Source organism: Peromyscus eremicus, chromosome 5 (assembly GCF_949786415.1).
Source record: "Peromyscus eremicus chromosome 5, PerEre_H2_v1, whole genome shotgun sequence".
Lineage (NCBI taxonomy): Eukaryota > Metazoa > Chordata > Mammalia > Rodentia > Cricetidae > Peromyscus > Peromyscus eremicus.
In genome coordinates this window covers 55,527,688-55,540,372 of record NC_081420.1, presented here as the reverse complement: position 1 = coordinate 55,540,372, position 12,685 = coordinate 55,527,688, and the positions used below count along the sequence as shown (strand labels likewise).

At 43.6% G+C, this 12,685-nt stretch overlaps 1 long non-coding RNA gene across 1 annotated transcript; it reads right to left on the bottom strand.

Moving 5' to 3' along the window:
- Nucleotides 1-4,198: 4,198 nt before the first annotated feature.
- Nucleotides 4,199-5,553, bottom strand: LOC131911438 (uncharacterized). Its single transcript, XR_009379369.1, has 2 exons — nt 5,303-5,553; nt 4,199-4,572 (listed from the first exon to the last, which is right to left on the bottom strand). It is a non-coding gene; the product is annotated as an uncharacterized LOC131911438 (long non-coding RNA).
- Nucleotides 5,554-12,685: the final 7,132 nt, after the last annotated feature.

Below are 12,685 nucleotides of genomic sequence, written 5' to 3'. Positions count from 1 at the left end.
ATGGACTGCCTTTTGGAGCTTGGGGAATTGGGGTTTCATTTGGACCTGACAGCTACCATTCTGGACTCAAATTCGAGGCCATTCTGAGAGATCTGCTCTCCCACCAGGCTTCAGGGGAATTTGCAAGTCTATCTTCTAGCTACTCTGGGTAAAATTTTACACCTCTTAGCCTCTTTACCTACCGTCAACTCTTAGAACGAAGTGTTCTACCTTTACCTTCAGAATACATTCTGAATCTGACCACCTATTTCCATCTCCACCATGCTTGTGTGAACCACCATCCTAGGCTCCCAATGGATCCCTCTGCCTCCACGTTGTCCCTTCTCTTCATGGCAGCCCAGGAGATCCTCTTACAACATAAGTTAGGGTCTGGGAAGATGGTTCAGTGGCTAAAATGCTTGTGGTTTGAGCATAAGGACTTGAGTTTGGAACCCGTCACCCATGTGAAAACTAGGTGTGACAAAGCGTGCTTGTCACTCCAGTGCTGTGGGTATGGAAACAGGAGGATCCTAGGGCATATTGGCTAGCCAGTTTAGTGTCAATGGTGAGCTCCGGGTTCAGTGAGAGATCTGTCAAAAAAATAATAATCAGGTGGAAAAGTTATTGAAAATGACATCTGGACATTAACCTCTGCTCTCCATGTGCACTTTATGGGTGGGCTCACCTGCACCCATCCACCCTCTCTCTCTCCTTTCCTCCCCCCTCTTCTTTCTCCTTCTCTCTCTCAAAAAACAAAAGCAAAACAAAAATTCAACAAAAGATAGTAAATCAGAACATACCACTCCTGCTCAGAGTCCACTGATGATGCTCCACTCAGCCCATTCCAAATAAAGTCCATGGTGTGGTAATAGCTTCCGATAGGGCTCCAGAGTTCTTCTTTCCTATTCTCATGTCACAGAATCTTTCACACCGAGTAGGACTCACCCGTTTTCAATGACTTCTAAAGGGAGCAGCTTCCACGTTGTTCTCTGAGAGAAAGTAGCCACCAGGACACTCACGCAACTCTAGAGTTGTACCAAGAACACGCCTGTCTTTGGATATTTACCTCATATTCCTTGTGCCTAGAAATTCATGAATTTTTACTTAATATGAAAGATCTATACTTAGTCCTTGATATATTATTATATGAAAGCTATATTAAAACAAACAAATAAACAAAAAACAAAGCAAAACAAACAAGGGCCATGGATGTAGCTTGGTGGTAGAGTACTGTGCTATCATATGCAAGGCCTGGGTTTGATACTCAGCCTCTCTCTCTCTGTTTCTCTCTCCCCTCTCAATGGCCCGATATTTTTGTCTATGTTCATACCAGCATAGGGCAATTCCTCTCCTTGGAGGGTGGGCTAGGCCTAGAGACATGACTCTGATGAACAGAATCTAGCAAAAGGGATAGGAAGGTTATAGATCAGAAGTGGATCACTCACCCCCAAACCAACGTAATAAAGATTTTAGTACAAACGGTAAAGAAGCTTATGTGGCTGCAGTATGTGGGTTGGGGGAGGGATGAGAAGGAGACAATAGAGAAAAGAACATTCTAGAAGTAATGAAAATAAAAGGACAGATTGTACAGGGTCATGAGGGACATGTGTAGTAGTCACCTACTACATAACAAATGACGCCATAACTCATGGCCATTTGCTCTTGCTTTCTCAATTGGTCACATTAATAAAAGTCAATTGCCATGTTATAGGCTGCCCCAAAAATGTCCCCTATGGAAAAGAACTGAGGTCAGCTTTTGGGTAACGGCCAGTGAGGAGCTGGGGTTCTAGGTTCCAAGGCCAACAAGGAACTGCACACTGTCAGTAATGATTGAGGTGAACCTAGACGCCCATGGCAGAGTCTCCAGCTAGGACTATTGTTCTATTTGTCACTTTGATGGTTAGTATTGATTGTCAACTTGACAGCATCTAGAATCACCTAGAACATGGCTGTGAGGAATTGTCAAGATTGGGTTAGCTTCTGGCCATGCCTGTGAGAGATTTTCTAGATTAGGTTAGTACCATTCAACGGGCGTGGGTCCTGGATTAAATACAAAGGAAAAAGTGAGTTGAGCGCACTGTTCGTCTCTCTCTGCTTCATGACTGTGGATGCCATGTGACCAGCCACCTCCTGTTCTTGGCACTATGCGTTCCCCTGAATGATGGACTGTACCTCCAACTGTGAACTGAAGTAAACCCTTCTCCCTTTATGTTTGATTGTATTTTACCGCAGCAAAAGCATAAGTTAGTAACATAGTCACCTGGATATATATATATTTTTAACGTTGCCACAGATACTGAGCTAGAAGACCTTGATGAGCCATGTCCGCATTGCTGGCTCATAGTGTCCCTGGAGCAATAAGTATTGCTGCAAAGAACTGGCCACTAACACAGTTAACACTAACACTAACGATCCTGTGGGGTGTCCTCCTTCTAATCAATGCTGTGGACAGCATCCTGACCCCCAGGATGGACCGCATTCATCTGGTTGTTGGTCAAAGCCATTGACTCTCAGCACTGTGGATTGTCATATCAACCACTGGGAGCTTTAAACGACAGCAGTGATGATGACAACCACACACAGATGCCTGGCTTCTACTCCAGAGATTCTTATTTTAACGGCTCTAGAGGAAAGTTCGGGCCATGAGGGTTTTTCAGGTTCTCCAGAAGATTCTGTCTGTGCTAACATTTGATAACCACTGACTCAGATAACAACCCTCTCACTTGGCTCCCCGCACCCCCTACAGCTAAGCTGAAAATTTCAACATACAGCTAATTCTCAGTATTCACCATTCTAGGTTTGCCATTTCACCTGCTTGCTAAAGGTTATTTGTAACCACAAAATCAGTGCACTTCCAAACTTGTTCCTAGACGAGGGCAGATAGTATCAGTATCGAGTCACTGGACATGCATATGCCCAGCTGTGGCTGAACATCGCAACACTCTGCCTTCTGGTTTCAACTCCTACACTGTAAACAACGTTCTTCGTCATGCTCTATTCAGTGTCATATTTTTCCATTTTTGTCCATTTTCACTGTTTAAAACTGGCCCCCAGATATGGGGCTAAAGAACTCCAAGCCCAGGAGTTTATGATGTGTGGTGCAGAAAAAAAAAATCCAAACCATGAGTTATATAATCTTAGTTCAGTTATGAGTTATGGTACATGGAATTCAATGTCAACAAATCAAAAATATATTTATTCAATTAGCTCTGTATAAACAAGGCTATATACTAACTGGATGGTAAAAATGTACCCAGATGCTCACAAGAACCTAAGCTTACACTTTCCCCCAGGAGTAATGGCTTAGCATTTGCTAATTCAGTGTTCTTGGCAACTTTAAAGAACATAACAAGAATCAACTGTGAATAACAAGAATCAACTGTACCTTATTTAATACCAAGAGACAACAAAGGGGGATAAGTGTAGAGAATTCAAAAAGTACAAACAATTTGCAAAGTCAGAGATAGATAAATGAACATCTCGTGGATCTTGGTTCTTAAATAGGTGGTGAAAGTTCACAGATTCGTTGCCTGAGTCCCTATTAGCCTCCTGCTTGCCACAGTTTGGGAGGTATTGTGATGCTTCTGGGGTCAAATCCAAGAGAAACTGAGCTCTTCTCTGATGTTGACTTCAGTAACAGTATTCTATTTTTTTCAAATAGGTATATGTCACAATATAGCAATATGTAACAATCCACAGAGTCTGATGAATCTTTCTGTATGTATTCACCTACAGAATCACCATCTAGGCCAAGGATTAGGGGATCTCACAATCCTTTCAGGTTTGAGACACACCTTATTACACCTGGTGAGTGATCAATGACCTCACCCTTATGAGAACTATCTCCTCCAACCCCCATAGTCCTGGTATGACTTGCTGGGTTTTTTTTTCTTTTTTCTTTTCTTTTTCATGTTGGGAATAGAACCCAGGGCTGTGCATGTTAAATCCAAGGTCAGACTTCTCCTACTGAGCTATACCTTCAAGTCTAAGAACACAGTTTTTCTTTCTTTTTACCCTCATTAATATGGCCATATTGAGCTGGGTGTGGTAGCTCACACCTGTAATACTAGCCCTTGGAAGGTCAATGCAGAAAGGCTGCTGTGAGTTTGAGGTCAGACTGAGTTCCCAGCTTAACTCAGGCTGTAGAAAGAGACCTTATTTCAAAACAAACAAACAAACAAACCAATAGCAAACAAACAAAACCATAGCCATATAGGAATGAAACATACACGATGACATTCAATTTTAAAACTTGTAAAAGAAAAGTAGAGTTTTTCCTGTCTACTAGGGTGAAAACAACAATAATATTACCAAATTAGCTGACCGTTTACAAATCATTAGTTTGGAATCCAAGTTTTGAAGAAGGCTGTGTCTTCTTTTATCACTGGAAAAACATATTCATGGACAGTCACCCCAACAAATTTCAAGTCAATGTCTTCTGATACTGTTTTGGCTTGCCAATATTATATCTTTAGGAATCAAATGTGCCTAGTATAAGTGCTTTCTCCAAGACAAACCAGATTTGCAAGGTGATTTTCATTGAGGCTTGTTTTCTTCACTCAGTTTTCAGAACTGCTTTTGAGCCCAAGTCACCTGCCAAAGTAATTTAATCATGAGTGTGAGTAAAACCTTTAAAGTAGACATTTGCTTTAAATGTTTTTTGAAAAAAAAAAACCTACGACATTATTTTTATTTTTATTAAAACCACTATGCTGTGATGAACGCACATATCAACCAGTCCTTCCTTCTACCCTATGGGTTCCAGGGATCAAACTCAGGTTGTTAGGCTTAGCATAAATACCTTTATCTGATGAGCTGTCTCAATGCCCCTGCTCCTTTTAGACAATTTACTTATTTTTATAGGTGAGTGAGTGTTTTGCCTACATGTATGTGTGCGCACTACTTGCATGCAGTGCCCAAGGAGGCCAGAAGAGGGCATTGGAGCTCCCAGAACTAGAAGTGGTTGTGAGGCTCCATGTGGGTGCCTGGCTCAGAACCCACAAGAGCAGCAAGTGCTCTTAACCACTGAATCATCTCTTTAGGCCCCTTGTTTTGTGTTTTGTTTTGTTTGTTTGTTTGTTGAGACATTCTTACTGTGTAGCCCAGGATGGTGTTAAACTTGCAAGCTTTTTGCTGTAGGTTCTCAAGTGCTAACGTTACAAGCGTGTACTACCACACCCAGTGGTGATGTGTGTGTGTATGTGTGTGTGTGTGTGTGTGTGTGTGTGTGTATGTGTGTGTGTGATCTTTCTCTCCTATCTGTGTTTCTGTGTGTGTTATAGATAGTATATAAAGTTACAAAAAACAGTTTTTTTTACCTTACATTATGGGCTGTTTGCTTGAGCTGCTTCCCTGTTTTATCCGTCGGCAAACACGTTTCTAAATGCAGGTAATTCATTTCCTCATCTTAGGGAGGGGTTCTCGCCCCTATCCACAACCCAGTAATCACAGAGCTGCCATAGCTACAAAGCAACAAATCAGGATTACGCATCGATAGCCTGGAGGGGAGGGTACACTTCTCACTACTTTGACTAGTAGAGGATCGGGACAAGCCCTTGCATGTGGGCCCATTGCTAAGAGGGCATTTGGGATGTGAACGGTTGTCATGGTGATGACCAGTCAACATAAAGATGGAGGAAAAAAGTGGAAATTTAGTTGAAGATGAATATTTGAAAGGAGAGAGGACTGACAAAGGAAAAGAAACCCATGTAAGTATTTGAGAGCCTGGAGATCAGGTTTGAGACATTTGGCCTTTAAACTGACTTGTTGTCAGCCAGAAATGACAGCCAGTTACTGTGCCTGTCAAAGTGATTAAAGTGAAACGGTGCCCGAGCTGGAGGAGGCACTGGTTGGTAGGTTCCCCACATATGTATGAGGGACCTCAACACATTTTGTCAGGTTGCGTTTCAGTGTGTGTGTGTGTGTGTGTGTGTGTGTGTGTGTGTGTGTGTGTGTTCATTTTCACCTTGTGACTTTGTGGCTTTTCTGGAGAGATGATAAAGGATGGGTCATCTAGGGCAGTGGTTCTCTCTCATCCTAGATTCTCATGAGCAGAGGGTTTGGCTGGGCCTCCATGTCTTCCAAAGCTTGAGAGACAAGTAAGACAACCATCTGCATTCCCATACCAAAGAGAATCTTCTGGCCGGGTTTGGCTTCCTTTTCCACTCCTCTCTGGAGGAGCTGAGGAGTGAGAAACAGACATAAGAAGCACCCAGCTGGGGTGTCAGGAAACCATTGGATGCAGGCCACCAGGAAATTGAGGGAGTAGGAAGACAGAGTGCAGTATCTCATGAGCATGGAGCTGGGGGAAAGAGGTTGGCTGCTCCAAGGGCCAGTTGGCATGCAGCAACTGGTCTCTTGTGCCATCTTAAGAAGAGGATCTCTCAGATCAACAAGAGAGGATATTAGGGTTGAATGGGTAGCCAAGCCAGGAGCCTATGGTTCTCACAGAAAGGCTCATCATCGTTGAGACAAACATCTCAGAAATGATTAAATACCAGTGTATGGTAAGGATGTGGTTCCTCAAGAGCATTCTACTGTGTCTCTGGGTTTCCTCTTGGTGCCAATCATCTGTAAGCAAATGCTATACTTGGTTTATATGTTGGAGCCTGAGTCTGAATCCATCATCTGTCTTCATTCTCACGATCTTCTCTAGCATGCTTAAGTATGTCCAGGCTTCTTGCCTGTTCCCTCCCAGGTGTCTCATCACACTTGCCTCAGAAAGCCTGTCTGAACAGCTGACTTCCTTCTGAACCACGCCACCTCAGAGAAGTCATTCCATGTCCACAGGAAGTCATTCCATGTCCACAGGAAGTCATTCCATGTCCACAGGAAGACTCCTCAAACCTCTTTTATTTGTAAACAGAAAACTCAGAAGTTGAGTCATTCCAAGCCATTCCTCTTCCAGACAAGGGTGTGATGTATGCTTGGGGTTGGTATCTGTGATGGTGGCAGTTGGGAGACATGTTTGTCTTCATGCCTAGCATACAGCTTTCCAAATGTTCTGGCTAACCAAGGTGACTTCCCTTGGTTCTCTAACGACTAAGCTGTGTCTATCAACATACATAACAAATGGAGAGAGACTCATCAAAAATACTGAGTCCTGTGTGGAGTAACAATGTGCGGGGGAAGCCTTTAAAGGCAATTGGAAAGGACAGAAGGAGTGGTTCTGAAGTAATTATCCTTGGCTATCCGGACAAGAACAAGGCTGGGGTCAGACAGGCAGTTTCTAGACAGATGTACTCACAGACTATGCTTTGTGTAAAGTAGCTGTGGCCTTTGCTAGGATTTGACACAAGCAACTCCATTTCTCTCTCTCTCTCTCTCTCTCTCTCTCTCTCTCTCTCTCTCTCTCTCTCTCTCTGTGTGTGTTCACACATGTTCATGAGTGTGTGTGCAAGTGTGGAGTGTGTGTGTGCTCATATGTGTGCAAGTATGTCTGTGTGTAGATCAGAGTTTGACAATGGTTGTGTTCCTCATTACTGTCTCCCTTACTCCCTTAATTTTCAAGACAGGGTCTCTCACTAAAATGGAGCTCAGTAAGCCTCAATAATCCTCTTGTCTCCACCTCCTTATTAATAGGATTCAGGGGCATGCTGCCATGCTCAACTTTCTATGTGGATGCTGGGGATTGGAACTCAGGCCCTCATGCTTGTGAAGCAAGTACTTTAGCAACTAAGCTATCTCCTCAGCATCTTCATTTTTTATTCTGACTACTTTCATATGCCTCAAAGGTTTTATCAGCATGTGCTAAAAAAAGGTGAACAAAGATGACACTAACAGACATGTCAAAGTGGACAGGGAATAGCCAATGAGGCCTTAATCATACTCAAAGAACTACAGCAACTAAGGAATGCTGAGAGTTAGAGAGATGGCCTTTCCTAGGGAAGAGCACACCAATTGGTTGTCTAATACCAAATGGTCAGCCCTGAAAACATACATACAAGGAAAATTATATAGACTGAGCATATGTGTGTGTGTGTTCATACATATACATGTAATAACAATAAATGAAAAAGAGATCATGATTTTGAAAGATAATGTGTATGTGGGAAGGTTGGAGGGAGGAAAGGGAAGGGAAATGCCAAAATTACATTATAATCTAAAACAAAACAAAAACTCAAGGATCATGTATATATAGAGATCTTTCTAGAAACTTTCCAGTCATACCGATCACCAAAGGCAAAGACAAGAAGGAAGCTGTTATGATTCTAGCATTCCTTTTGGACCAGGGCCTTGTTGTGATGACCAGGAAACACAGCAGCTTTGTAGGGCAGGTGTGATAGAAGCAATGTCTCACGTTTTTCAGAACAGTTGTGTTTTCTACATTTTCTATCTCTCTTCTCCAGTGTGTGTGTGTGGAGGGCACTAGATGTGGGTTGGAAAATGCACACAGATTCCCATGCTTTCCTGAGCAATCTTCTACAACTTCTCACTTTGTCTGCTGGCTGCTATAGTAATATGATATGATGGGGAAATGCAAAACTGTGGGGCTCAATGGAACCATGGCTAGTCAAAGTGTGCATGGTGGGCTTGGAGAAGCCCACCCAAGAGAACTGTGTGGAGTATGTGCTTGACTACATGGAGGTGTTTGTTCTAGCAGCTAGGGTGGAGTGCACTAGGTATAGCTATTCCACATATGGTCACAACAGAAAAAAGAGAGGTAAAGACAGTGCTTAAACTAAAGTCTTCCACATTTCAAAGTTTATACAGTTTTAGGAAATCTTAAGTGACTATATTAGATATTCTTTATGTTCAATGAGGAAACTACTACACATACTGGCTTTTGTCTAGATCCAACAGTTCCTAAGGTCCAGTGTTTGTCTATGGGACCATGAGGGTGGTTGTTCTATTTTCATGTCTGTTGTTGCACTAAAATACTCAGACAAAAAAACCACAAAGGGGAAAAAAGGATTTATTTGACTTATAATTCTAGGTTATGGTAGTCCATCATTGTGGGGAAGTCAAGGCAGGAATTCAAGGCAGCTAGTTACATCACATTTGAGAGTAGAGAGAATAAATGCATATGTCCTTACTGCTCAGCTTGCTTTTTTCACTCTTACACAGTTTGGGACCCCTGTCTAGGGAATGGTGCCACCCACAATAGTCTAGGTCTTCTACCATCATTTAACTTAGTTACTAATCCCCCATAGACATGCCTACAGGCCAACCCAATGTAAATAATCTTTCACTGAGACTCTCTTCCTAGGTGACTCTAGGTTGTGTCACGTTGAAGATAAAAGCTAACCATCACAGTGGCTTTTATACTGCCCACTTGTATTCTATCTTTGGATAGTCTTACCCTTTTATAAGAACATCCAGTAGAGAGGCATTCTGAAGACAGTGATGGAGGCAGAGGGCAGCGGCTCTTTGTAATTACTCTGCTATTTTAAGGAAGAAGGTATCAAGCGAGCATAATGAAAAAATCATTTGTGGGCAGGCATTCTCAACTGAACAGGAATGTTCTAAGTGCTGCCCTCTGGGTTTGAGTACTTTCTGTGTGGTAGGCACAGTGCTGGGAGCACAGTTCAAGCCCTCTGAGTTCAGTTGGGGTGATCAGGGAAGGAAGCCAGCAGTCACCCCACAGTATGATGAATGTTGAACAAGTTGCCATCGAATCTGCCACAGAGCCAGGCTGTGGGGTTTGGGGAACCCTGCAGGGGTCACAGAAACATCTCAGGAACCATGACTCAGGCTGGCAAGCCAAGGGTGTGCCAGGGTGGATGGCGAGAGATGGGCGTGGAGAGTGGGGTGACAGGCCATTGCACTGGGTTAGGACATTGAAGACGACGGGCCATCACCCACGGACTGTAGCACGGGATGGTGTAACCTGATTGATATTTAAGAGCAGTGACTGTGGCTACTGTGTGAGTGGAGGTGTGAAGGCTCATAGACCAAATATTAGCATGAGTTCTCTAGAGAAACAGAACTGATGGAGTGTGTGTGTGTGTGTGTGTGTGTGTGTGTGTGTGTATACACATATACATACACAAACACACACATCTACATAAAATAAAAGAGGATTATTAGATTGGTTGTACAATAAGGGCAGAGTAGTCCAACAATGGCCATCTTTATGCTGGGGAGGCCAAAAGCATGGTCACTGCTCAATTCATGAAGCTGGTTGCCTCAGCAGTCCCAATCTGTCACTGAAGGCCTGGAAAGCTCCTGGAGAGTTGCTTGTCTTTAGTTCATATTGGAAGGCTGAGGAAGATGGGTTGCTATATCATCAAAGGATGACAGCACAAGTGACAGCCACAGTTAGGTTGCTACAGTAACTGGCAGGGGTGGAAGGTGAGCAGGCAAGCAACACTGGTTTTTCCCTTGGACCTTGTTATATTTGGGTTACCTCTAGAAGAGTCCATCTACTCTAGGGGAGTGTCATCTCCCTTCAGTTAATCTGTCCTAGCTATGAACTCACAGACCTGCCAGTGATATGCTTCTTAGTCGATTCCGAGATTCAATCAAGTCAACAACTGAGATTAACCATCGCAGGTCATTTCACTGATCATGGCCGTAGACAACAGTGGGGTGGGAAAGATGACAGAGGGAAATGGTTAGAATTGTTGCACTCACATCCCTGCTCAGAAAGTACCCCAGAGCACCAGCTAGAGCATGAGCCTGCTTCAGGCTGTTCTCCTCAACTCTCACATATCTTCCAGCCTCTGTGGGAATGGAAAAGGATAGCTGGGATCCTTTCTTTTGGATGTCATTGCAGAAGTGCAGCCATATTTCTGAAACTCCCTGATAAAGCAAAGGCTCCTGCCTGGCTTGGTGCAGTCATTAGGAAGGAAGGTGAATGTTAATTGCCAACTTAACAGAATCTCAAATCACCTGAGAGATGGGTTTGGGGGCATGCCAACAGCAGTTAAGGGTAAACTATCTCGATTGAATTAAGTGGAAAGATGACCCCACCATGGGTGACACATTCCCTAGCCAGGATCCTGAACTGTACAAGTGGAGAAAGGGAGCTGAGCAGCAGCATTCCTTGCTCTCTGCTTCCTAATTGTGGATGTGATGTGATCAGCTACTTCAAACTCTCAGCATCTTGGCTTTATGCATGATCTGCTACATCCTTAGACTATGGGCCAGAGTAAGCCTTTTCTTCCTAAAGTTGCTTTTGTGAAGGCCTTTTATCGCAGTAACAGAAGAAGAAATGAAGACGGCGGGCTTTAGCTCCAGGAACTTTGTACTGCAGACCTGGAACTCTCCAGGGAGCTGAGCTTCGAATGATGGTCTACTGAGTGGGGCTGAAGGAAAGGGGAGGCTCCCAAATCAGCTGGCTGCCCAGGAAGACTATGAACACTTGATCCCCAGAGTCAAACAATCTTTATCCACTCCTGAGTTTGCTCGAGGGCAGCCGTGCCTCACAGATTTATGAACAAGACAGCACATGCTGCAGAATTACAATGCGTTACCTTCATCAGGGAGCCTGGAATTCCTTCAGAACTAAGACCCTGGACATCCCTTTGCAGGGCTGATGCTTTCAAGGCCCAGGAGAGAATTCCTATGACGGTGTTTCTTCAGCATCCCATCTCAACACCCTCCAGCATTCTGTTATTTCTGGCATCTCTACTTGGCAGGATACTTCCTCTGAGCTGCACAGCAGATTTCACTGTTGACCACAGCATTTCATTGACTCAGAGGTAGCTGGGGCCATGACACTTCAAGCGGTGTCTAGATGCAGGACAGTGACTTTGACAAAGGTGATGTTGAAGTGATGTTCATGGGACAGTCCTGGCTAGGATGTCCTGTGACTAACCTTCAATTCCGACTATCTGAATTTGTAGAAGTAGGAAAACACAGTCAGTCATTGGATGCTGAAGAGCATGTGGAGAAAGGAATAATAACAATAACAACAAAAGGCAAAATAGCATTATGGTTTTAAGACGAAACTTTTTTTTTTTCATTTTTGAAGCAGGGTCTCTCGTAGTTCAGTCTGGTCTTGAATTCACTGTGTAGCCAAGGTTGACCTTGAACTATCTGAACTATCTGATCCTCCTGATTCTGCTTCACCAGAGCTGGGATTACAGAAGTGCACCACCACACTCAGGCCTCACATTGAAGCCTCTTGCCTGCTTGGCATGCATCCTACCAAACAAGCCACATCCCCAGCCCCGTCTTCTACATTTTTATTGGAAACTCTCACACATTCATAAAAGGAAACAGACTATGGTAAGAATCCCCTACCATCATTGCCAAACATTGTCATAGCCAACTCTATTTACACCAGAGGGCAGGGTCTCGTTCTGTAACCCAAGCTGGGCTGGAAATCCTTAAGGGCCCAGGCTGGCCTTGGACTCATGGCAGTGTTTCTTTCTCAGCTTCCCAAGTGTTGAGATTACAGGGGTGAGTCACCACACCTGGCTTTTGATTCCCCTATTTTTTCTCTATACAATTTTAAGCAAATACATTTGTTTGTTTTTAAATTTTATTTATTTGTGTACATGTATGTGTGTGTATGTACACATATGCATGGATGTGCAGACCGTAGCACATGTGTGAAGTTCAGAGGACAGTTTTTAGGAGCCAGTTCTTTCCATGTGGGTTAATTAACTCAGGTCATTAAAGTTGGTGGCAAGAGCCTTTACCCACCGGGACATCTCACTGGCCCCAAGGAATTATTTTCTATGGGCATCCCTGGAAGTCATCTTTTTATTGGAATTCCCGGGATGCACCATTTGTGCACCCTCTCTTGAATGAACAC